This window comes from Cricetulus griseus, chromosome 4, assembly GCF_003668045.3.
Source record: "Cricetulus griseus strain 17A/GY chromosome 4, alternate assembly CriGri-PICRH-1.0, whole genome shotgun sequence".
In the NCBI taxonomy this organism is placed as follows: Eukaryota; Metazoa; Chordata; class Mammalia; order Rodentia; family Cricetidae; genus Cricetulus; species Cricetulus griseus.
The window spans coordinates 216,448,984-216,452,871 of record NC_048597.1 but is presented as its reverse complement, the minus strand read 5'-3'; positions in this window follow the sequence as shown (position 1 = coordinate 216,452,871).

The window sequence follows — 3,888 nt, the reverse complement described above, 5'->3', positions numbered from 1 at the left end:
AACTGGCTATTCAATATCAAGTGGTCAGTCCTGAAATTGTGTGTGTGTGTGTGTGTGTGTGTGTGTGTGTGTGTGTGTGTGTATAAAGCAATGCTAAACAAACTCAACAGGTTGCATTTATATGTTTATGCATTTATACACATATGTAATAAAAACAATTAAAAAAAAGAGACCAGGAATTGGAAAGAGTTGGGAAGAAGCATGGGAAGAGTTGGAAGGAGCAAAGGGAAAGGAAGGAATTATGTAGTTAAAATTTTTTTTTTGGAAATATATATATATATGTGTGTGTGTGTGTGTGTGTGTGTGTGTGTGTGTGTGTGTGTGTGTGTGTTTTGAGACAGGGTTTCTCTGTGGCTTTGGAGCCTGTCCTGGAACTAGCTCTTGTAGACCAGGCTGGTCTCGAACTCACAGAGATCCTCCTGCTCTGCCTCTGGAGTGGTGGAATCAAAGGTGTTTACCACCACCACTGCCCAGCTGTAATTATAATTTGATTTAGAAAACTTAAATAAGCCTGGGGATAGTGGCACACTATCACAGCACTTGGGAGGCAGAGGCAGGTGGATCTCTGAGTTTGAGGCCAACCTTGTCTACAGAGTCAGTTCCAGGACAGCCAGGGTTACACAGAGAAACCCTGTCTCCAACAAACAAACAAACACAAAGAAAAAGAAAGGTACATGAATGGATGGCTCACCCTGGCCCAGGCCGGTGACTCATTCACATACTTGGACTTCTGTTATTTTCAATGATCAGATAGGGTCACAGGCCACACATGCAATCACTTGATGATGAGGTGGCCAAATGGCTCAGGGCAAGTAACTTATACAATGTGTCCTGACATGGATATACAAAGACTCACAAAGCGTTAAAATTCACTCACCCCTCCTACAACAGTACTGGAGACAACAGTCATTGGTTTTGTGGTTTTTATTCTTTTTCTTCTCTTTCATTTTGACAGTGGCCTGAAGCTTGATATGTAGTTGAGGCTTCTGATCTTGAACTCCTGACCCTCTTGCCTTCACCTCTCATGTACTGGGATTATATCTGGCTTCCCCCCCCCTCCATTTTCCCTAAGGTAGGATATCATTAAATAGCACTAATGTGGAATTTACTGTGTAGCCCAAGTTAGTCTCAAATTCTACCCCCTCCCCTTTTTGCAAATTGAATCTGGCTTCAATCTCACAACCCTTCTGCCAATCAGCTTCTCTGTCTCTTTATTAGCTCACTTCAAAAAAAGTTGAGGTTGCCGGGTGGTGGTGGCAAACACCTTTGATCCAGCACTTGGGAGGCAGAGACAGGCAGATCTCTGTGAGTTCTAAGCCAGCCTGGTCTACAGAGTGAGTTCCAGGACAGCCAGGACTACACAGAGAAATCCTGTCTCCCTGTCTCTGGGAATTATGAGGTGGTGGAGATTGAAAGACAGGTCTGTCGTTAAACAGTGAATACTGCTCTTGCAAAGGACCAAGTTCAGTTCCTGACACCCACATCTGACAGAACTCCAGCTATAGAGGGGACTCATGTGCACAGATACCTCCCATAATTAGAAATAACAAACATGGGCTGGAGAGATGACTCAGGGGTTAGGGGCCCTGCTACTTTTCCAGGGGACCTGGATTGGACTGCCAGCACCCATATGGTATTTCATAATTGTTATAACACACAGATAAATAGATACACACAGATGGCTGAAGGGAGCCATGTATGGTAGCATATGACTATAGTCCCAAGAGAGCTCAGGGATTCTAGCCCAGGCAGGACAACATAGAGAGACCCTATACAGGGAGTGGGTTGGTATGGGAGGGTAGGAAAAATCACCAAAAAACAGATATTTGGAGGAGTCCTTCTCATTCAACTCATAAATGCTGGAGATTCCCCAGACTAGAGAGGCGAGACGCAGGAAGACCTCCCTGTTCCTGTCAGCACACAGCCTAGAGGAAAAGCTGTCTGTTTATGTGAGGCCCACATTTTGTTTTTCAATGTTCCAAGGGCATACAGAATAGCATATCAGAAAAAAAAAGAATAGCATATCAGAATCAGTAAATGTTACATAGCTCATTAATATTTCTGATACTGGTGTTTCCAGAGAGATGCCCAGGCTAACGAAAGAAACAGGCCTAGGTCTCAGGTCACCTCTAAGAGGAAGAGGAGGAGAGTTTCTGCCTTTAGGAGCATCTGTGTGAGTCTAGTTTATTTGGCTAAATCTAGACCTAATCTGGTGTTTAGTCTAATGCTCAAGGCTACAGGTCCAGTATTTTGGTAGCAGCCACCCAAGTTGACCTTGAAGGAACTGCCTTATTCTTTAGCCAGTAGATAGTAGAAGAAGTGGGGGAGGTGGACAATGTGTTCACCAGGGGGAATAATGGCTTTTATTTATCCAATCCATATTTGCCCTTGCCATGGTATTCCTGTCCTATAAGAAGTTTATGCTCCTAAGAGAACCCAGTTGTGGCTTCCGTGGCTCAGCTGATTGGTAGAAAGTTTGTGCCACCCACGTGGCTGGGGCCTAAGAGATTCCTCGGTGGTTAAGAGCATTGGCTACTCTTCTAGAGGACCCAAGTTTGATTCCCAGGACCCACATAGGCGATTAACAATCATCCACTTGCCTTGGGGCACAAACTCACATGGTACACAAACATACATGCAGGCAAAGTACCATACATATAACTAAAAATAAATCTTAAAATAAAAAAGCTTGGTGGTCCAGGGTGGTGACTCCATACCTCTAATCTCAGCACTGGGCAGGTTGAGAGGCATGAGAACTTTTCAAGGACAGTTTGGGTTACATATGGGTTTCAGGCTAGCCTGGGCTATAGTGTCTTAGAAAAGAAAGGAAGGAAGGAAGAAAAGGAAAAAGAAAAGGAAGGGACCAGTGGAAATGCAGTGTATTGCAAGAGAAGAGAGAATTGGCTGCTAGGCAATCTAGTGGTGGCTCTGAAATCTGCCTACTGGCAGTTTCTCTCTGATAAACTTATCAGCTCTTACTTTCTGCCAGAGCTGCAGGACAATTTGCCTTCTGTTAAGTCCAAACAAAAGGGACCCTTCCCTTGCTCTGACTTGGCTGGACGGGTTTGCCAGCCCACTGTCTCGGGCACGTTTGCAGGCCTGGCATCTGAGTCACTAGTTTACTCTTGGTCAGTCCTGGTCCCTGGACTGGAGGAGTCAGAACTGGAGGAAGAATCATAGGAAAAGTCTGAGGGTAGGCATTGGCCCTTGGTGCCTCAGGAACACGCCAGAATAAAAAGCCTTGGAATCCTAAAATTAAAGGAATGAATATTTGTTCCATGGAGATGTTTACTGGATTTGGTCTCGCTAGAACCAAGGTCTTAGCTTTAATAAATCATATCAGTCCCAAGCAAATATGGGACATTTGACTTGCACAGGCCTAACACAGGGGCTGACTGCTGATCTTGAGGCTGACTGCCAACAGGCAGAAGAAACAGAAAGGCAACTTTTACTTTTTTTTTTTTTTAGACCTAGTTTTCTCTTCCTGGAGCCCTAGGCTAGGGGTAACTCTTAGGAGGAAGGAATTGTAGCTAAGGGCTTAGGGGAATCAACAGCAGACTACCAGTGTGAAGAACTTCAGTCTTAATCTCTTGATCTCATTTTCAGGCACATACAGCATGGCTCTTTGAATTGTTTCTGGCTGTGCTCCTGGGCCTAACTCTTGGTTCTACTTTCCTACTGGCTGGGAGCAACCTTGTTACCTGGTTTGGGATGGCTCTCCCTAGTGGAGTTCAGAGGTTGAGTCACAGGGGACCGTGTGCTGAGCTGGTGAATGGGTTGTGCAGTGGGAGAAGTGCTTTTAACTGTCAGAACTAAGGGAAGTAATTAGGACTTAACTTTATAGCCCCATCCAACATAGGGGACCATGAAAAGAACAGTTTATCTTTA